Source organism: Dromiciops gliroides, chromosome 1, assembly GCF_019393635.1.
Source record: "Dromiciops gliroides isolate mDroGli1 chromosome 1, mDroGli1.pri, whole genome shotgun sequence".
Taxonomy (NCBI): domain Eukaryota; kingdom Metazoa; phylum Chordata; class Mammalia; order Microbiotheria; family Microbiotheriidae; genus Dromiciops; species Dromiciops gliroides.
The window spans coordinates 368,717,336-368,739,770 of record NC_057861.1 but is presented as its reverse complement, the minus strand read 5'-3'; the positions used below and the strand labels follow the sequence as shown (position 1 = coordinate 368,739,770).

The following is a 22,435-nucleotide window of genomic DNA, read 5'->3' as shown; positions in this document are numbered from 1 at the left end:
AACTTGTTCTTCTTTTGGATTAAATCACCTCTCTATTTCACTTTTTCAATTTGCACAGACATAGCAAGCACTTTTATAGTGAATTTAGTTGCAATAATGTATTTTTTCAATAAAGCACATATATATTCCAATTACTCTATTTTTAATATGAAGAATTGTAACTGCATTTATAATTATCATTATCATTATTATTATTGAAAGAAGCACACTTTTCCTTCATATTGAGAATTTGAGAAATAGCAGGATTGTTTTTGTACTATTAATCTAATTATTATTATGTGATTACATTGATAGTGATATTAGACCCTAACCCACTATTCCTAACACAGATATACAGATAATTCTGTATTAAACTTTTCCACATGGTCCTAGAATTAAGGTGTGGGGTGGTATGTGTTTGGGACAGGAGCAGAGGACAGGGTTATAAGTACATAGGAGTTTTCAGGCATCCCCTCTAGTTTTCCATAGCAGGGAACCCTTTGTATTTCAATGTGTTTTTGTATCACCTTCCCCAAATATCATACATATGGATTTGGGACATTTGAGAAAAGGTGTCAAATGCTGGCTGTCTTAATTGGCTGTCACTGCCCTGTCACAGTGGAAAGCATTGCAATTCTACAGGCAATGCATTTCAGACCAATGATGATGTTACTGACTTCCAATTCCTTCCCCACAGGAATAAGACATTTTCAGGAGTCCCACAGGCACTGGTTTGTACTTGTTGGTGTGTCTGTATGTTTGTATCTAAAGCCCTGGGCATGTATTATTTGCCTCTGTAGTCCTTTTTCCCTGGGGATATTGTTTCTCAACTCATTCAGGGGGAAATTTGACAGGACAGTGTGTAAGTTTTTGCTATAGCTATTGCCTTTGAGCTCTGATTCTTTTGAAAGTTGTCCTAACAATAAATGTGTTTGATGTCAACATTGAAAAGTTTGTTGATTAGAAATTTACATATTCCTTAAAATATTTCTCTTTTTGTTAAGGATCCTAAAACTGATCATAGTCAGATATTCTATGAAATTCCATAAGGTATATTTACTATATGTTGTGTAATTGGCTGCCTTATGACTTGAGTAACCCATAGTCTTAAAAAAATCATATTTAAAACCTCTAGTGACTAACATTACTGTGGCTAAACAAATCTGACAGAGGACACCCAGGAATGGATGGGCGAAAAAATGTAGTAAGCAAAATTTGTCTTTGGTCCATTGTAGGTCCCCTATTTGTGTGTTTGTGTGTGTGTGTGTGTGTGTGTGTGTGTGTGTGTGTGTGTGTGTGTGTATGGGAAGGCAGTTAAAACAGAAAAAATAAAATTTTAATGCTGGAATAGCAGGTGGTTTAGTTGATATTTGGGAGGCAGTGTGGCCTAACTAGTTTATGTTCTAGTCATTAGGAAATGATTTTCTATGAAAAATAGTTGTGTGCCTGTGTGGCAGCTTTTAAAATGGTGAACTCTTCCAATTTTTGACATGAAATTCAGGAATACTTTGGCATTTATTTCCTGGTGATGCTTTAACTTAACTCCAGAGTACTAAAAGTTGTTTTCAGTGTAGTTTTCCTTGTGGCTGAGACAGGGTGAATAGTTTTTTTTTTTTAAATATTATTTTGCTATCTTCAGTACTTGAAACAAACATACACTTAGTTTGTTCTTGGTTTCTGAATGAGATTGGTGTTCAGATCTTTGCCTCAAGCAAATTCTGATTACTACTGACAGAAAAGGCAGTTTACTATTTGGGCAATCTCTATTGAAAATTAGTATCCAATACTCAGTCTTTTTTTTCCCACCAAGAGAGGTTGACATGCTGTCAAGTTAAAATTACACAAAGGAAAAGTAGAGATATATAGATACCTTACAACTTATATTGAAATGAGAAACAATTTGTGATTAAAGGAAGATAAAAGCAATTCTTGTGAGTGGTAACAGGTAACCACAGAATTAGAAAAGAAAAGGAATATAACAGTGAAAATTACATTTTAGAAAGGAGAGAGAGAAAACTCAGATAGAAAATGAACTAGTCTACTTCTATTATCCCCAAACATTCCTTTGTCTACACAGGGTGATTTGTGTTTCCATCGTCTTACTATAGCTCATCACATTTAGATGATCCATGATAGCTGCTCTGAGCTCCAGGAGGTGACAAAATACCAACATCCATTCTAAATTGTTCTTAATTTCTCATTTATTTCTTGATGGTCTGCCTACCCGGTGTTTGCCACAGTGAAAGATTAAATAATTCCTAACAGAAAGAGTTTACTATTGGTTCTACACTGTACTGGAAAGAGTTGAATTACTTTGGGGGTCACACACAAGAGGTGTAAATTATGTATATTTTCATCCTGTCTTCTAGTTACTTAGAGAATTGCCTGGGGACAATGAGAGATTAAATGAGATATCCAAAGTCATACAAAGACTATATGTATCAGAGGAAGGATTTGAACCTAGGCCTTCCTGACTGAGAGGGTGAATTCTCTATCAACTACATCATTTTTCCTATCAAAAGGCAACTCTCTAAGGTCATAAGTTGCAGAGAAGATGCTAGTGCTCAACACAGTGGTCTCTCTACAACAATGAAACCACAATTCTAGCAAAAATAATAATTACGATGATTAATAATAATTGTATAACAAATATTATTATAATAAAATAACAAAACAAAAAACAGTTACATCATCTGTGTGTTTTGGGAGTGGTGGTGGTGCTCATGTTATACCTGTTTCACCTGTTAGTATATTTGTTGTTCAGTCCTTTTTCAATCATGTCCAACTCTTTTTGAGTCTATATGGGTTTTTTTTTTTGGCAAATATACCAGAATGATTTGCAATTTTCTTCTTCAGCTCATTTTATAGATGCGGTAACTCAGAGAAACAAGGTTAAATTACTTGCCCAGGATCATACAGCTAGTAAATATCTGAGGCCAGATTTGAACTCAGGAAGATTAGTCTACATGTCTCCAAACTTGACATTCTATCCACTGTGCTACTTAGCTATCCAGTATATTTGTAATGTCACAAATATACAGCTAAAGTTAAGACAAGTTAAGCAAGACTCTAAAAGAGTTAAACCAGTGCTAACAAGCAAAAAAAGGGTCCTCATGAACCAGGGAGCCCTCTGAAATCAGTTTTCTGTGACCCCCTCTGTAGAAGTGAAAAAGATATCTTCTATTCAGTATCTCTATCCAGAGTGTAAGCCTGTCTTTCTCTGACCAATGCCAAAGAGAAATATCTGTGGCTGACATTGCTTGTCCATAGCAGCAAATTTGAAATTTAAGAAAATTTCTTCTCTAGTGACCAGGGACAGAAGGGTTCATTGATTTGAAGGGAAGGTGTGTGTATGGTGTGGGGAAGAAGGAGGTGAGTTCTAAAGAGAAAAACAGTGGAAATGTATGCTTCAGGTTCTCACATTTAGTTGATGGAGAGATGGGTAACATAGTCCGATGTAAGAAGAATCATTTGATAGCTATTTTGGGATCATTGGTAGGCATCACCCTACCTTATTAGAAAGGACAAAAAAGCATACATGAACATGACTTTTCATCTATAGTATGACAAGTCTTTGGCAGTATTTTAAAGAGTCCTTGTAAGTGTCTTTATTTGAAAGATGGAGATGTACATTATATTTCTCATCTTTGTCCAACTCTTGAATTCAAATCTTTTGAGTATAGTTTTTGCCAATGTTACTAATCACAGTATAGCCAAATCAGAGTATCATGGCCTAAATTTTGGCTCATATAATAAGCCACCCTATATCCAGAGTAAAAATATAGGCCACTTCCCAATCCCCCTACCTCTTTTTTTTTAAAATAAAGTCAGCATAACTTAAAATTTACTGATAACTGTTTTATCCCACTGCTTCACTTTAGTGATATATATTTGAAATTTTTGGTTTAAAAGGTTTTGAAATTACCATTATTTTCTTATAACATTTTATATTTATGAAAAACACAGAAACATTTAAGCATGCTCTGATCTCCAGAAAATGCACATTGAAATAATGTTGACAATCCTCTATGCAGTGTAGTAACTCCATGCAGTTCTCCAGTGAGAATAACTCATTTTTCCTTTTAAAAAAGTACACTGGCTGAATAGGAAATTGAGTATGGAGAATAAAATGTTGTATTTTATATCCATACACAATTTAAATATAATTTCAAGCAAATATTCACCTGAATTTCTGAAAACTTGAAGGGTCTAGAGTATTGCAGTGTTAATATTGTATTTGTGTATCTCTTGTATTTGGAGTTGACTCTTCTATCCTACTTTGTGATACTTTTACTCCATATTATATTCCTCCTTCGCATTGTTCACCTATATATTGATTAGATACCACCTCGTTTTGGCTTACAAGAGATGATGTGATGGGGGGCAGCTAGGTGGCACAGTGGATAAAACACCGACCCTATATTCAGGAGAACTGAGTTCAGATCCGGCCTCAGACACTTGACACTTACTAGCTGTGTGACCCTGGGCAAGTCACTTAACCCTCATTTCCCCACCAAAAAAAAAAACACAAACAAGATGATGTGATGGAGAGGAATAAATGCTGGATTTGGAGGCAGAGGACCTGGTTTTGAATTACATTTCTGTCAGTGAAAACATGTATGATCTTTTGTCAGTTACTTAACCTTTGTGTGGCTCAGGTTCAAAATTGGATTAATTCTCCTATAAATTCCCTTTTAAGTCAAACTATATTATCCTATATTCTTTCTAGATCCAAAAGAATAATCTATGACTTCTTATGTTTGGATACTAAAGAGCTTAACATAAGTGAATGTTGTGGCTTATTCCTTCAAGTGCCTGCATTATAATTTATTTTAATAATTTAAAAAATAAAACTTTATAAAACAGATAATGCATTTTTTGTCTTGCTGACCATAATACATTGAACAGAGTTTACCCTTTCTTTGATGACTTGGAGTCGTTGTAAACAAGCATTAGTTTTTGCAATAATGCAATAATGTCTTCAGATTCAATATATTTGAAGTATATTTGCTCTCAAACTGAATAAATACATAATACTATGCTTTTTTTACTCTTGTTTTGTTTCTTCCTATCTCCTTGCCTTATCTCATTCTTTGCTATAGTGAGTGTTCCAGATTCAAACTGCTTCCCTCTCCCCCTCTTCTCATGTAATGATTCTAATCTATTGTAGGTGCATGTGTGCCAGAAAGCCAAGCTTTCAAGAATTTTGACCAAAATAAGATTAGAGAGGCTCTAAGTAAGGAAAGGTCTAAGGAAGTATCCTTTGAATTTGTGAATTGTGTGACATCTATCTGACTGCCTAGAAAATTTTCTGGGGTCCTTCTGAAATATTAATTGTTTTTGAGATAGTTGATGTACTGTATGAATGAATTGTTACTTACCTGTTTTCAGAATAATTCTCACAGGAGAATGGTCCTATGACCATTTATGAGGCAAATCTCTGTTACTTCCATTTTCCAATTTAGAAAAAATAGATGCTATAAATCATAGAAATTGCACATAAAGGAAATATGCAAATTTACCTAAGTGGTTAAGTGACAGGTGAACAAACAGATCCATGTCTCCAGCTTATACAGGTATAGAGATAAGTTTGCCTTTATATATAATGAATAATTTACATGCCAATTTCACACAGTGTGCTGTAAAAGAAACCTTTTAAAAGCACAATATATGTAAATGGAAAAAAATACTAACCCTAAAATATTGTAATTCAAAATAATATATGTAAATGTATAAAACTATCGACTATACCTATGCCTTTTCAGTCTTCCCTAATCTATGATATTTTATATTTCGTTTTGTGTTGCAGCCATCTTTCAATTTGCATGGACAATTATTACCCTATAGCCAACAAAAACAAGTATAATACATACAAAACATTCCCTCCTCTAAGGGAAGATGTGATTTTGGTAGGGTCAAAAATCAATATATATATATATATATGAAAATAACTAAATGCCTTAGCCATGCATGGAAAGTCTTCCATGATCTAATTTGAACTTTGATTCCTAGTCTTATTTCACTCTACTTACTTACTGGAAGGGACTTAAAAGTCCATCTACTATAATTCTTTCATTTTACAGATGAAGAAATTGAGGCCCAGGGAAATTGAGATTTTCCCATGTACCCAGATAAAAATATCAACCTTGGAATTATCATCAGTGTCCTCTGACTGCAAAGTCAGTGTTCTCTCCACCATACTAGAGCTCTTCTACTTTCCATCTCTATAATTGTCCAAAGCAAAATACTCCATCTGTGGCTACTTCTCCCCTATATATTTTGCCTTCCCATTAAAATGCAAGTTGTTTGAGTGCAAGTACAATCTCATTTTTGTTTTTATGACATCAGTATTTAGCACAGTGCTCAACACATGGGAAACATTTACTATGTCTTTCATTCATTCATTCATTCATTCATTTGTAGGTTGTATTTTTCTCACATACTTGTAATTGCAATATCATTATTTGCTTCATGTTTTTATCACTAGAGTGTAAGCTCTATGAGGCCAGGTACTATTGTTTATTGAGCTTTTTATATCTCTCAGTACTTAGTGGTAAATACTGTATCTGCTTAAATAAATGAGTACATTTGGGTTATAAGTATAATTATTAGTTTAGAAAACAAAAAACACCAAGTATAAGGTAGAATAGTTTGAAAATTATTCTTGGAGAATATGAAGAAAGTATGATGGATTCGGTTTCAATTAATCAATCAACATATTTTTGAGTGCCAGGGAATGTGTTCTATGCTGGGAATACAAATACAAAGACTGAAATAACTCTCCTCATAATGTACAGTTGCAGTAGTCAGAAAGAAGGGAAGGGTCTATAAGGTTAGGACCACAACATAAGCAAAGTTACAGAATCAGGAAGGGATATGGCCTATATAAGAAATAGTAGAGGCTGTATAGTGTACTGGAAAGAGCATTGACTATGAAGTCAGAGGACCTGACTTTCAATCCTGTCTGTGATGTCCATCTCCTTTATAACTTTGTAAATATCACTTATCTTCCAAGGCTCCAGCTTCCTCTTTGGAGCAATGAAAGGGATGGATTAGCTATTCCCTGAAATTCCTTTAAGATCAAAATCTATTATACTAAAACTCAGCTGGAGCAGAAAGGACATGTTTTGGAGTAGTGGGCATGGGAAGAAAGGGTTGAATAAATAGGGAAGGACAAAATTAGAGAGAACTTTAAATTCAGGTAGAGGAATTTGGATTTGATGTGACAGGCAATTGAGAGTCATTGTAGAACCCTGAATGTGAAGGTAGTATGATCAAGTGTGATTAAGGATGATAAACAAAGTGGTATATGGAAGAAATAAGTAGGAGGAAGGAAGATTGAATTAAAGAATACCAGATGGTTGGCTATTGAAATGGTACAGTTATGAGATGTTTAGAGCCTTGGACTAGGATGATGACATAGGAAATTGATTTTCTAAAAAAGTCCTTTCTTGCCCATCCGTATGTGTGATGATTGAGTAAACACATCCGTTCCAATCCCTTTTCATTCCCAAATGGTGCCAAAGATGTTCTGAGGGTATATAAAATCATTAAAGATTCCTTTCTGCACAAACATGGTTTGTTTGCATATTCCCAAAAATATGTCAAGGAATTCTTTTTACTATACTAAGTAGATCATATGTGGCAAGCTAAATCCCTTTATGTCTACAGATCCAAAAATGGTGTCTGTGTATTAGTATTTATCTATTTTGTAATGATGACAAGCAGTCTGATGCAGTAGAAATATTACTATACTTGAAGTCAAGAGACCTAGGTCCAAATCCCATCTCTAGGGGCGGCTAGGTGGCGCAGTAGATAGAGCACCGGCCCTGGAGTCAGGAGTACCTGAGTTCAAATCTGGTCTCAGACAATTAACACTTACTAGCTGTGTGACCTTGGGCAAGTCACTTAACCCCAATTGCCTCACTAAAAACAACAAAAAAAAAAACAAAAAAAAAATCCCATCTCTACCATACTTTCTGTACATGGGCAAGTAACACAACTCTTCGGGCCTTAGTTGCTCTATTTTTATGCCAATACAATGTAAGACCCTTAAGAGTAGAGATTATTTTGTTTGGGTTTTATTTATATTGATATCACTAGTACCTAGGAAACTGTTCAATGTCTTAGGTACATAAGTTCCAAGTGTCCTTGTAACACTCCAACTGCTTAATGACTGTTTCTTGCCTGATTGATTTATCTCTGATGATATTTATACTACCCAATTCTCAGGGTTTTTTTGTGGCCAGATTTTGTAAAGTTTAAAATATTATGTGATTGTCAGCAATTGTTAGTAATTAGTTGATCACCACAGAAAGATAATCTGGATCCAAACTTAGTTCTCTAATTTAGCAAGTGAAACTGATGAGGTTAACCATTAGGTAAAGTGAAAAGAGAGCTGGATTTGCTATCTGTGTATGTTGCTTCCAATCTTTGCTTTTCTAGTTACTACGTGTAGGCCTTTAGGATTATCCTTTCTGGCCATCAGTTTCATGACCTATAAAATGGGAGAATTTCAGCTCAAAATCTATTATCCCTCCCTGTGATTTCATATTTTTACAGTTTGATTATACCACTGAGAAGGTACTCTCCACCAGTACAGATTTCAAATTATCATTATCTTTATTCAAGTGATTGACTAGTGATAAAGCATAACTTTTAGTAAATATCTACTCAGTTTTAATGATCTGAATGCTTATATTTGGCAGGTGTCTTATTGTGAATTTAGACTTTTAAAATTTCTGACTACATTAAGTAGAAAAGACTTTATACATAATATTCACTAATCCTTGCTAGTGAAAAAAACACACAAACACTAATGTTATAGCACAAAAAAAAAGACTGAATAAAAATAAAACTATCTAGGAGAAAAAAAAATCCATTTACAAATAAAGTTTTGTACCGAGGATAAGTGAAACCCAAAGTATAGGAATCTAAGTAGAATTTTAAGCAGCATAAATCATATTGAGGATGCATTCTTATGGGGTTTGAGGTATGTTTTGCTTTGAAAGGATTAAGTTTCTAGGTTCAAGCTAGATCCAAGTTCCAAAGATCAAGGTGAAGGATGGGCCCTTAGAAAGCTAACTTCTCTTATGATAGCTAGAGCGGTAGCCACACTCACCTACCATCCTTTCTAGATTTAAAAAACAAACAAACAAAAACCCTTAGTCTTACAAGACTCCGACCATAAGCTCAAGTTCTTGTTAGGTTAGTTAAATCCAGACATACACGATCAAATTTATTATCATTTTCTTTTTAAGAGAAAATAATCTTCAATCCTTTGATCCAGGTTATATCTCACCAACAAACCTTTAGCAGGCTTTATTTTAAACACCATTCCCTTTTATAATGATTTGCCATTTTACATTTAATGACTCAGAACAGTGTGGGAAAATCATTGATTCTATGGATCATTATTTATCTTTTGTCCATTTTATATAACAGAATGAATTATTTTATTGTTATTTATATATTAATTTATGATTGGTGCAAATGGCCATTCTATAGTTGGATTTGGTTGTATTGTATTTTTTCCCAATTTAAAAGCAAGGCAAAACAAAGAACAACTTCTGAAAATTCATTTCAGTGAATCTTTCCTATAAACAAATTTTTTTAATCCATGCTTAATTATGATATCCATTTCTTGACTGAGTAGTCAGTAGAAAGATGATCCTGGAACCATTTCACTAATTGGAGAGGGGCGAAAGAATAAAAATTTTATGCTTGCTTCACAGTGCACAGTAGATAACCATATAGCTACATTGATACTGGATTAGTCTGGGAGGCAAGAGACTTGGTTTCTAATTAAGCCACTACTGATAGTACTTGTACAATCTTGGTAACTCATTTTACTTTTTCTCTTTGTGAACTTAGGGGGACTAACTCATCTCTAAGGATCACCCCAGCTATGAAATTTAGGTTGTATAATAACATTTTTCAGTTCCAGAATCAAAATAATGATCGCTGATATTTACTGATTGTGCTTTACAGTTAAGAAAGTACATACATTCTCTCATTTGATCCTCACTACAGCCTTTTGGGATAGATAGCAAAGATATTACCACCCAATTTTAAAATAAGGAAACAGACTCAGAGCAGTTAAGTAATGGAAAGAGTGTTAGATATAAAATCAAAGGACTTAGGTACAGATTCTGGCTCTTTCACTTACTTCCTGTGTGTCCATGACCAAATCACTTATTCTCTTGGGCTTTGGTTTCTTCAACTGTAAAATGAAGGGTTTGGATATCAATCAAGTCAACGACATGTCAACAGGCATTCATTAAGTGCTTACTATGTGTCAGACATTGTGCTAAGCACTAGGGATACAAAGAGAAACAAAAATAATCCCTGATCCCAAGCTCACAATATGAGAGATATAATACACAAACAACTATTTATGAGTAAGACATACATGTGTGTATGTTACATGTCACATATACCCCCGCACATGTACACACATATGTATGTACATATACATGTATGTATATGTATGCATGTATGCATATTATGCATGTATGTATATATTAGAGATAATCATGGAGGATAGACACCTGCAGAAGGTAACTGAGAATATGAGAGTTAATGGTGCATCTTAGTCCTTATTTTTTACCTCTGTATCATTTCTTTTTTTCTTTTTCTTTTTTTTTTAGTGAGGCAATTGGGGTTAAGTGACTTGCCCAGGGTCACACAGCTAGTTAAATGTTAAGTGTCTAAGGCCGGATTTGAACTCAGGTACTCCTGACTCCAGGGCCGGTGCTCTATCCACTGTGCCACCTAGCTGCTCCCACCTCTGTATCATTTCTGACCTTGTTTACCATCACCTTCTTCTGGGCACATTCTCTGGCAACTGGCTTATGTGGCACTGCTTTATCTCACATCTTCTATTTTCTCAGGCTCTTTTTTATTTATTATCCTCATCCTGCCTAGTATCTATAGATTCAGTTCCTCCCACCTAATCTCTGGTCTAGCTGGACTGCTGGACTAATTTATACTCTCATCTCTTCTCAATATACTTTTTTGCCTTGGTGATTTCATGGGTTCAATTGTCATATCATATATATATTAGTGAGGCAATTGGGTTTAAGTGACTTGCCTAGGGTCACACAGCTAGTAAGTGTTAAGTGTCTGAGGCCGGATTTGAACTCAGGTCCTCCTGAACCCAAGGCCAGTGCTCTATCCACTGTGCCACCTAGCTGCCCAATCATATCATATTTTTATATCTAACCCCCAAATCTTTCTCAGCCTATGTTGTATTGAGAACTAGTTGCTATGCTTTTCAGTGTGGTGTATTCCATAGGTCAAAAACTCATCCCTTTTCTAAATTTTCCTATTTTTATTGGGGGCAACACCATACTTTCAGAGAGACAGGTTCAAAATGTTATAGTCCTCCTTTACCTCTATTTCTTACTTAACCCTCACATTCTATCAATTGTCCCCTTCTCCCCATTATACCATCTCTATGCTATTCCAGGCCCTCATCACTTCTTACCCATGCTATTGTGATAGTCACCTTATTCTTCTCTCTGTCTTTAATCTCACCTTCTTCTAATCTGTCTGCCAAATTGATATTCCTTAGAGCATAGATCTGACCATTTCAAACCCCTGCTCAAAAATCGTCAGTAACTATTGATTGTCTCTAGGATCAAATACAATTTCTTTAGCCTGGCATTTAAAGCTCTCTACAATTTGGCTCTAACTTCCCTTTCCAATCTTATTTCATACATTTTTCTCTTTTCAGAGTAAAGTACTACCTATTGCTATTACAAAACAACCCATCTCTTTCATCTGAGTATTGTCACAAATGGTACCTCTTATCTGGAAATCACTTGCTTTTCTTTCTATAAACTCTACTTTATAGATGACTCTTTTCTCATTTTAAAAATTCCATATACCACCTCCTGCACAAGACTTTTTATCTTAGTCTTTTTCCTCCCTTTCCCCCCAGTTATTAGTCTCTTTCCCTCCTTAAGTTGCTTTGTATTATTGGCTATTAATATTGTATTCACTTACTTTTATGTGCCTTGTGTCCCTGTGATGTCTCCCTTGCCTAGATATCCAGAGCCCTTTCGCTTCTATCTGTGCATTCTAAAGCACCCAGAATATTACATTTTGCAAAGTAGATGCTTAGTAACTAGCAGAAAATATCATTTGCTTAATTGAAGGTAAATCTGTCTACATTTATCACATTAAGTCCAAGATCACATAGCTATAATGTATATAAGAAATGTAACTCAAACTCAGATATTCAAACTTCCAGTTCATTGTTCTCTCTGATACTTCAAATTCTCTTAATCAACATGCTTGCTAGGCCTCCCCAAACACTTAAGTCTATTTTTCCAAATTCTGTTGGGGAAATTCTCTGTCATTTTTATATCCTATGTGATGTACTTTGAACATTAACACAAGAGAACCTATACTGGATGAAAGTCATGCACCATGCAGGCCAGTAAACAAACTTTGGCATTTCTCAGAGGAGATTTTTGGAAGGGTATGATTGTCTCCTAAGATGTTTCAAGGTTCATGAACTATTATTTTCTCATGGGAAAAAGATAGCTCTAAAATGTATACATTCCATTTTTGATAAATTTTCTGCATAATTTGTATAAAGTATTGAGGAAAGTACCAATGAAGAGTTGCTTCCATTAGCAATTAGCAAACAATGTATAATTTTAGCTTATTAGCATTGCTTTTCTTTTCCATTAATGTTAAGTGTACTTTAAAGGCTTGGAATGGATCTTTTTGTGTTGGGACCTATCAGTTATCACTGGAGAAATTGCAATCAAAACAACAATTTTCAGACTTTCTTTGGAAATTCGAAAGATATTCCTAACAACATATCATTATGCATATGACTGAATGGTAGTATGGCCTTTTATTCTTACTTTACAATAAGAAGGAAGAAAAGAAGAATTTATAAAATGCCCATTAGGTACCAGGCACTGTGCTAAATTCTTTACAAATGGGAGGTAGGTACTATTATTATACTCATTTTACAGTAGATGATACTGATGCAACAAGGAGGTAAAGCAGCTTGCCAATGGTCATACAGCTACTAATTGTTTGAAGTCATATTTGAATTCATGTTCCTGTTTCCAAGCCCAGTGCTCTATCCTTTGCACCACCGTGCTGCCTCTGATTCTATCCACTAATGGTAATGGTGGTAATGTAAATGCAAATGCATGATGTAACATACAGTCAGGCAGTGAGGTGGTACAGTAGGTAGAACATGGGGCCTGGAGTCAAGAAGACCTGAGTTAAAATCCAGTCTCTGGCATTTACTAACTATGTGACCCTGCATAAGTCACTTAACTCTCCCTCAGTTTCCTTATCTATCAAATGAGCTAGATAAAAAAAGGAAAACCACTCCAATATCTTTGCTAAGAAAACCCCAAATAGGGTAATGAAAAGTAGGATACAAATGAAATTACTGAACATCATACAATTAGCATGAACATTGTTGAATCTTCCTTTCAATTTGAGAAAGAAAAAGTGTCTGTCCTATAAAATTTAAACTTTCTGCAACCCATATGCTTAGATTAGTAGTGTTTCAGTGTCAGAATTATTAAAATTAATGTGAATAAAGATTACATCTGAAAATAAAAGTAGGACTTAAAGTTAGAAGTTTTAAAAATTCTTATTGGGATCAACAGACAACTTAAATGCTGTGCTTTGAGCTCTGGTATTTTGGTTTCATTTGGGGGAGTTGGCAGTGAGGATTTTGTGTTTTCCTAACTGGTCTCAAAATGTCAATCCTCTGAATACTCTGTCACACTTCAGAGCTCAAAATACCTTACAGGTAGTTAGTGAGTAAAGATTCAATCTTGTTACAATAGGTTTCAAGGAACTGTCCACTTTATTCTGTGGTACTAGAATTTAGTTGTATCAAATATTTAATGAAATAAGTGGAGCATGGACTGAAGCTGGAAGATCATTTTGTTCCATATAGATTTTTACTGTAATACTATTTGTGGTAGCAGGATTTGACCTGTAAATAAATGGACTTTTTAAAATAGAGTGTCTGTAGTCCTAAAACCCCATAAGAGTAATTTTAGCTTCTAAGAGTCTAAACGTCTATAATGCAGCCCTGAAACTTGACAAAAAGGAAAAATTGCATCTTACTTTCCCTGGAAATGTCTGATAAGGTATGTAGGAAAACAAGTCGTGCATAAAAATGCCACCTCATATGATGCTTCCTTAATAACCAAAGTAGAATGTGGAGGAATTGATTTTAAGTTGGTCCTTCCCGTGCATCTGATACAGTTCCTTATATTCCAGATCATAAAGAAATTCAGTTGAGTACACTAGAGTTTGATTCTGGTATCTTTAATGGTAAGCATGGAAACAAATGTCAGCCATTTATACATTTTCCTTCTGACCTAGACTCAAAATATATTTTGAAAATCATTAGCTATTTTGTAGGTGATTTTTTTCTTTTGAAAAGTCAGCATTTCCACACCCAATATTTATTTATAAAAAGGATAATATACCATTATACTCTGAGTAGTAGAGAAATCATTTATTTCCAGGCCAGTACCAGTGACACTGTGCATTAGCTATCACACAGTACTCTCTGTCAGTTAAGTTCCAGCCACCCTCTCTAATCTCTGAGCCCAACTGTGTCACCTCCATGAAATGTCAAACTCAGCATGAAGATGTCTTCAAAACTAGGTGACCTCCAACAGATTGCCATAGCATTAGTTGTTAGAATAGGCTTTTAAGACTTGCCACTAATCTTTTTTTTAAGCATGTATTTCTACCATATTCACTTGACGTACTCTGCAGATTTCTCAGCCACTGTCTTCTAATGAACAATAGAAAAACTGCAAATGTGTAGTAAAGGTCACCAATTTTCAATCAGCTCTTTTTTCTGTATAATAACTAGATGACATTTCTCATCCCATTTGTGATCAATGAAGATGCATATTTTAACTTGCAAATTTGTCCACTCTAAAAGCATATTTCTATAGCACAGGGTTTTTTTCCTAACCATATGTACTCAGTGCAATAGAACTGTATTAAAATTTACACTAATTATTTTTATCTTTGAGGAAAAAAACAATGTGAAGTAAATGAAAGAAAACAGTTTTGTGTTACAACCGAGAAATATATCTTTTCTTTTCTAATCTCATTTTTCAAGAATAGCTATGCCATTATAGTTAATATTGACACAATTAAGATATATTTGATTCCTTTTTTACAGGGTGAGGTGAAAAGTCCTAAAAATCAATGCAAGGTAAACAGAATCCCTTCTTCCAGGAAGCATTTCTCTCACAGATATTTAGAAATAATCTTCGCTAGAACCATAATCCTCAAAAAGAAATTGCAGTCCTTGCAAAAAAACAGACTGGGTCAGATGGGTCTCAGTCTCTGGATTTTTCCAAAAGCTTTCACAAGACACAAATGATGTTTTAAATAGCTTGTCAGGAAAAGGAACTGATTTTTAATGCAGATCCACCAAATATAATGTCTTTCAGTTGCATCAGTACCCCCGAAGGCAAACATCTGAAAGGCAGAGAGAAGCATAATATCAAGATAAATGTTGTAACTTGTATCTAAGGAGAAACATAATATAAAGATAATAGAGAAATATCTCTTGTCAGAAAAAAAGTAAACAGGTTTATTGCACTACCACTCTGTATCTTTTCAGAAGTCTAATTAGGCATCAGTTTTTTTTTTTCCTCTACTCAATGTTGAGTTGTTTTGTTTTAAGACATTTTAAAGAAAAGGAGCAGGCATATAATTATGCTTCCATCTGCATGTATTGTAAGAAGAACATGATGCAGAGTTAGGCAGAAGTAAGCTGGAACAATAAAGGGAAAACTTTTAAGGGAAAAACAATTGTTAAGAAAGTCACTTATTTTGAAAAGAAAGTAAAGAAAGACACACTGAGAAACACAATTATTGTGCTATGACAGTGTAAGTTCCTTTAAATCCTAACTAGTACCTTCTATATTTGACAACTTTTGTTACCACTGAAAAGCCTAACTATGTCAAATGATTCAAACCTTTCAACTTCCTTTTCCCTTTCTCTCATCACTTCTCCTCTAATATGGGCCTTCTCCTCTGCCACTTTTCTCCCTATTCATGCTAGAAGAATATAAGGATCAGCAAAGGGTAAGAGTTTGGAAATGGGGGAGGATGGAAAAGTGGAGCTGCAAGGGGAGAGTGGTACATGCAGCTGAAGCTTTAATAGTCATTCTAGTCCAATAGGAATGCCCCAAACTTAAACACAGGAATACTTCAGGGAAAATGTGACATCTCTTCAAAAGTTTATTGTAAGTTTAAAATAAATAAATAAATAAATAATAAACATGGGGCAGCTGGGTGGTGCAGTGGATAGAGCACTGGCCCTGGATTCAGGAGGATCTGAGTTCAAATCTGGTTTCAGACACTTGACACTTACTAGCTGTGTGACCCTGGGCAAGCCACTTAACCCCAATTGCCTCATAAATAAATAAATAAATAAATAAAGTTTATTGGAAGTTTTAAAAATAAGCCATTCTCCACTTTCTTCAAAGGTGTAGAAATTTTAGAGATAATGATATCAAACTACTAACTTATCGGAGCTTATCACAATGTGACAGGACAATGACAACCCATGGAACTACTATGATTCCATGACACATATTATCTCATCTCCTAGAAGTTCTTATTGGAAGTAGAGACATTCTTATTATTCCATGAAACATTTATAATCGAGAAGGAAAGAAATGCCTGTTTGTAAAACTTCCCAACTGGCAAAGTACCAGACAATAGTGCCAGAAGTTACTCATTATAAATTGTGCATTAAACTTATAATCAAATAGCTGATTATAAGTAGGTATCAACCTTGCAACAACTTATAAGAAATTACCCATCTAGCAATTTTTACCTGCTTGTTTTATTATATTAAGTATTATAAAAAGGTAGAGAAAAAATTAAATAGTAATATTTACTACCACTTATCCCACATAAAGTATTACCTACTTTGGATGATTTTACAAGTAACTGGTTATATGTATATTGAATAATTAGCTTTCTCAAATGAAACATCTTAAGATAGGCTAATTGTATGAATAGAATATTATTGTTTCATTTTAGGTATTTTTTTAATGAAATGGACTTTTGTCCACTGTAACAGAACAAAATGAAGGTCACCTAAAATCTCTGGCATTTTTTGGGAGGATATGTTTCCAAGTTGATTTATATGAGAAGGAGTGGTAATTGTACGTGGGAATATAAAAGGATTTCAGAAAGGCCCTTACAAATTTATGGATTCAAAATTGGATATAAATTATTTTTGTTACCTTAAAATAATGCTTTTTATACTTTGAAGTTATCTCAGGGAAAACATGATTCCCTAAGAAACATGGAATCTCATATGGTAGCTCCTGAATAAGAAAAAAAGGGTATTGTTCACAATAGTTTTACAGTTTACTTGTAACTATAGAGAAAGATGATTTTCATTTTATGAATTTAGATGAGAAAAGATCTCTTGATAACCTACAAATTACTTTTAAATATTGGTAAAAATTAATCACAACTTAATTAGCTCTAGAAACCCAGAAGAAATATTCTGAGTTAGGACTTATATGAAAAATTTAACCACTTATGTAGTTTGCTTTGAGGGGCACTGAAAATTGCCTTCCAACCACCTGAAATCATTTTGATGACATGATGTTGTTATGTATGAATTTAATGTCATTGGTTTAAAGAATTAATGTACTATTCATTTCATGTAACATTATATATTTATTTCATATATATGTTTATATATATTTTAATTATATATTATATAATTTTGTACACACACAAATAAAATCTCTTTTTCAGGAATAGACTCATCTGAAATCACAGCCTTTACTTGTGAATATAGAATTGGAAAGTTATCCTTTGGTCAAGTCATAAAAATTAAATAATTGATGTGTTAACTAAGAGAGTATCATATAAATTCATGCTACAATGTTAATAAGTAATCATACCACTTTGACTATCAGGTAGCAGCAAGATTTTGAGGGAGTGCGACATAAAACATCTAGATACTGTTGAGGAAGGGGAAGGTTCACAGCATTATGTATTAAGGAAGAGCTTCACTGGGGTTGGGGAGGATAGTAGTGGATATTTTAGGCAGCCTAATCATTTGTTGTCTAGGGTAGCCTAAAAAAGTAATAGCAAGGAAAGGAGTACTATAAGGGAAATGGAAGTGGTTCATAAATTAAAGTGTGTTTGCTTTATAAATATCTACTTCAACAATAATCTGAACTAGATTTTTCTAGTGAGTAACCATTACTTTAGGGATGTGTATTAAGTCAATAGTTTGCTAAATGACAGGAAGATTGGGAGTGTGTCAAGTGGGATGGTGCAAAGGTGACAAACTTCTCATTCCTAACATGGTTCCCTAGGAAACAATTTATACTCTAATATAATTGGCATTGCCTGTACTAGAGACTTAGATTTCTCTTAGCAGCACCTTCCAATGCTGGCTGCTCTTCTCTTCATTTTTGCCTACTTTCCTTTAATATTCCTTATACAAGTTCACAGTGCCAGAAAAAGGAATGAGCAATATACCTTCTTCTACATTTCCACTTCCAGATGCCTGGTCTGTTATCATCACCTAACAATTTTTCTTACTTTGAAATTTACATTATCTGATTATATCACATTGTCACTGATAAGATATCCTCAAATGATATAAAACAGAGAAAACTGTGTTCATTGAATACCTTATTATCAGTGTCAAGTTAAGTATAACACATTCTATTCTCCAAAAGTGTTTGCTACTATCATGGAGCATATCCAATAAAAAGGTATTCCTATAGATAGTGAAGTAATCCAGATGCTTCTGTGTGCTAGTGATATTGGGTTCATCTCATGAAGTCCCTGTAAATTATACTGTCCTGTCCTTCCCATGTGATCCACCATCATGCAAAATATTATCCTAACTACATACAATAAAAAGAGACAAATGTATATTTTCTCTTGGCCATAATGTATGGACAATCCACAGATCTGGTACTTCAGCATGCATTTTTTCGAAAAACACTTCATTTCAACAGAAAGCTGTTTTTAGTACTGACCAGAAGAAACAATGTCAGACTGAACTGTCTTTAGAGAAATTGTGCAGGGCTTTTAATTACTTCATACTTCTCCCAGAAACAAATCTTTTTATTTTTTTTTAATTTTTTGAAGAATCTTTTTATTTTAATCCAACAATATTTGTTTATTGATATTCTCTATGATACATGGGATATCACTTTCCTAGGAATTAAAGCTTAGGATCTCACCCAAGGCACAATACCTGAGGGCAGAAAGAGGCACATGGTATACATGAGAAGACTAAAACATATTACCACTGAAATACTATCTAAGAAAAACACTGAAACAGTGTCATAAAGGAGATTAATTACTAGGGTGTGTGTGTGTGGGGGAGAATAAGACAGTCATGTCATTCAAGACATAACTGATAGTGCATTCTCACATTGTATCCATGTGTTGTCAAGAATTCCAGAGAAAGTCTTACAGCACATTGGGTAGAGCATCTATGCATAATTTGTAGGTATATATAAATAAGAATTTCATAGCATGAGAAAGAATATATTCCTTTATTGCAACAGTCTGCCTTATTGGAGGAAATACGCACATCAACAAAGTCACAAACATACTAAAGTATGTCACTGGCATTTACCAACCTCAACTATCCTCTGCTATCTTACGCAGAGAAGGGGCCAGAATTCCCATAAAAACTGTGAATCAAATACTAATCCAGTTTTGCTCTCCTTCCCTCCCCCCTTTACCATCATGTTTCTTTCTTCTTCTTTTTTTATGTTTATTGGTGTATTTTGTTTTTAAATTACAAATATTTACATATTATTCTCACTTTGTGAAAGGTCGTATTTAACAAAGTAAAATAGTTAAGTCAAACTAATACTATAGTCCCTGTTTTCTCATAGCCTCTCCAACATTTATTATTTTCCTTTTTTGTCATCTTTGCACCTTTGATGAGTATGAGGTAGAATTTCAGAATTGCTTTAATTTGCATTTTGTTAATTAGTAGTGATCTGGAGCTTTTTATTTTTTTTCAGTGTGGGTACAGATAGTCTAGCTTTCTTCCCTTGAGAACTGTCTGTTCATATCCTTAGATGATTTATCAAATATTTGAACAATTTTTTTTCTTTCTTTCTTGTAAATTTGAAAATGTTATCAGAGAAATTTTCTATAAGAATTTTTCCCATTTAATAATTTCCCTTCTAATCTTTGCTTTATTTATTAGATATGATTATGCAAGAGCTTTTAAAATGTTATTTAATCAAAATTATCTATTTCATCTTCTGTTATGCTCTCTATTCCTTGTTTGGTCATGAATTTTTCTCCTGGAAATAGATGTTGTTAGGAATGTTTCCCCCTATTTTTCTATTTTCTTTATGATATGTTCTTTTTTTTTTTTTAGTGGGGCAATTGGGGTTAAGTGACTTGCCCAGGGTCACACAGCTAGTAAGTGTCAAGTGTCTGAGGTCAGATTTGAACTCAGGTACTCCTGAATCCAGGGCCAGTGCTTTATCTACTGCGCCACCTAGCTGCCCCCATGATATGTTCTTAAATATCAAGTTCATGAATTCGTTTAGAGTTTATCTTCATATAAGTTACAAAGTGTTGGTCCAATTCTAATTTCTTCTTTACTGCTATCCAATTTTCCTAGCAATTTTTCTCAAATAGTGAGTCAGCATAGTATAGTTTATATCAGTGACTTGAAGAAAAAATAGCCATATTCATATTCCTTTTTGCACATTTATTTATTTATTTATTTAATTTATTTTGGTGAGGCACTTGGGGCCAAGTGACTTGCCTAGGGTCACACAGCTAGCAAGTGTCAAGTGTCTGAGGCCGAACTTGAACTCAGATCCTTTTGAATCCAGAGCTGGTGCTCCATCCACTGTGCCACCTAGCTGTGCCCCATTGCATATTTTTTTACTTACCTGTGTTTCTGTGGGATCACTTAAAATCAATGAGCTTCAGGTTTCTTATTTGTATAATAATCATAATAATAAATGTTGTCTCAACTTCTTACAGTTGTGATTCAAATGAAATAATGTGCTCTGCCAACTTTAAAGCACGACTATATCTAAATGTTAGCCACTATTCTTTGAGACCTCAATATTTCTGCTGAAGGTTCTTCTAATACTTTTGTCTCTCATTTTATAATCTTCATGATGCTAATCTCCACTTTCCCTGGGCCATCCATGAGGGAAGTGCCAGAAGGTACATATCACAACTGCTTGATAATGTTAGAACATAATGATTGGGAACTAATATTGCATTCCCTGAGAATCTTCTGTTCTTCTCCTTCTCACACCACCTAGTTCTTGAACTCCATTTTTTGTTCCTACTTTATTATCTTTTATATCTCTTATTTGTCTTCAGTGGTCTGCACTCTACTCTCCTGACCTTATATAGTCAGTAATTTCAACAAAGCTGTCCTGTAGCCTTGAATCCCTTGCCTGCTTGTCCTATTAGTCCTACATTGCAAATTTCATGTAATTTCTGTATAACTTCCCTCCTCCGTCATCTAATTTCTTCAATTTTATTTAAAAGTCATAACACCACTGTAGGAAGTCACATCATTGTGCTGACTGTGCGCACTATCAGTTCATGCTAGTGTATCTAACTTCCACTGAACTCTCAATGTTCTAGGACCTTCCTAGAATAGGTCTTCTAAATTTTCTCCTTTTTCTTCAAGCCATTCCACATTCTCAACAGAGTATTCTCTTCTGACTGAACTTCCAACTAATCTGTTACAAGACTCTTCTCTTTTCAACTATTCTTCCTTCTGTACTTCAGTTTATTGGTTTGTTTGCTTGTTTTTTAATGGCCATTACTTCCACAGGGGCATATCATATTAACCTATTAAGGAAACTTTTCATTCTAGCCAAGTCTTGGAGATGACTTTCCATACATCCTCTTTATATGTTCAAGTGCTTTTTAAGCCCTCTTTTTGTCAACAGACTGTATACGAGTGCAACATATAGACTTCCCATTTTGTATTATTCTTTCTATATTATTAGACTGCTTCCTTTCTTTGGAATATAGTTCCTTAATATCTGTTGTGATACTTATTCATGTCACAGTCACCTTCAGTTTTGAATCTTTAGAAATCATTGTGTTCCTTGGTTCACTAATATATTAATTAGTATTGGGACTATTTTGGTTTTAAAAGATATAATTTTTGTTTCCACTGTCAAAATACACAGATCTTACCTTGTTACTTCCCTAACTCATAACCTTCAGTAACTATACACTGTTTATATAATAAAATATAACTTTGTTAGCTTCTATGATCTGGTTCTGAACTACCTTTTTAAAAGTAAAATAATGTGTGAATGGATATATATGATATGTATGTGAATATATGTATATATGTGTATGTACCTAATGTGTGTATATATATATATATATGTATTTAAGGTTTATAGAAATCAATAGC

The 22,435-nt window shown here is 34.1% G+C and overlaps 1 protein-coding gene across 3 annotated transcripts in view; it reads left to right on the top strand.

Annotated features, from left to right (window-relative positions):
• CDH12 (cadherin 12) overlaps positions 1-22,435 on the top strand; it is a 1,430,569-nt gene that overhangs the window by 832,634 nt on the left and 575,500 nt on the right. The gene's annotated exons all lie outside the window — the stretch shown is intronic.